The following is a 1,292-nucleotide window of genomic DNA, read 5'->3' as shown; positions in this document are numbered from 1 at the left end:
GAGTTTCTTGCAGACAACAAAAAGATGGGTTTTGTTTCTTAATCCATTCATATAGTCTGTGTCTTTTGACTGGGGAGTTCAGTCCGTTAATGTTTAAAGTTATTAATGAAAGATGATGAGTATTGAATCCTGTCATTTTTTTGTTGTTTATATTCTTGCTCTAGCTATACTTTTACCATTGTACCCTTGTTGGAATTCTTTCTGCATCCCCTTGAGTATAGTCATTCCTTTCTTCAGCTCTTTGTATTGCTCCCAGAACTCTCTGTAGGGCTAGTTTTGTGGACAAGAATTCCTTCAGCCTATTTATGTCATGGAAGATTTTTCTTTCCCCTTCAACTATAATAGACATTTTGGCTGGATATAGTAATCTGGGTTGGCATCTGTGGTCATTTAAAACTGGGAATACTTTGGTCCAGGCTCTTCTGGCTTTCATAGTTTGCATTGAAAAGTCAGCTGTGATCCTAATGGGTTTTCCTTTATATGTGACTTGTTGTTTCTCTTTTGCAGCTTTCAGAATTTTCTCTTTGTTTTGTGCGTGTAGTGTTTTTACTACGATGTGCCGTGGAGAGCTTTTGTTCTGGTCCTGTCTGTTTGGTCTTCTGTATGCTTCTTGTATTTGTATGGGCATGTCTTTCTTTAAGTTTGGGAAATTTTCTTCCACAATTCTGTTGAAGATCTGGTCCATGCCATTGTCTTGGGATTCTTCTCCTTCTTGTATGCCTATGATTCGCAAGTTTGGTTTTTTATGGTGTCACACAATTCCTACATATTCCATTCTTGTGATTTCTTAATTTTTCATAATCTTTTCTTGAATGGTCCAGTTCGTCCACTTTATCTTCCAGTCTTGATACTCTGTTTTCCAATTTCGTTCATCCTATTGGTGAGGCTTTCTCCTGATGTTTCTAATTGGCTTATGGAGTGTTTCACTTCGTTCTTTATTTCAGCCTGAGTATTCTTCAATATTTCTAGCTCTTTTCTGAATTCATTCAGAAGTTTATCCCTATCTTCCTTCAGCTCTATGATTACCTTGTTTGTGTGTTCTTTAAATTCACTGAAATCTTTTATCATGTATATAATTGTTCTTTTGAGTTCCATGTCCTGCATTATCTCTTTGGGGTTCTCATTGTACTCCTCTAGAAGACTATTGGTATTTGGTGGGGATATGTTAATTTGGTTTTTCATGTTATTATTTTTTCTCTGTGATTTTGAGAGGTGAATTTCTTTTGTAGTTTCTGATTCTTGTGTGAGATTCAAGCCTTCAAGTTTAGGTCTGCTTCTTTTAGTGAACTTTG

Source organism: Nannospalax galili, unplaced genomic scaffold (genome assembly GCF_000622305.1).
Source record: "Nannospalax galili isolate Female #2095 unplaced genomic scaffold, S.galili_v1.0 scaffold75, whole genome shotgun sequence".
Lineage (NCBI taxonomy): Eukaryota > Metazoa > Chordata > Mammalia > Rodentia > Spalacidae > Nannospalax > Nannospalax galili.
Note: the sequence above shows the minus strand (reverse complement) of the source record.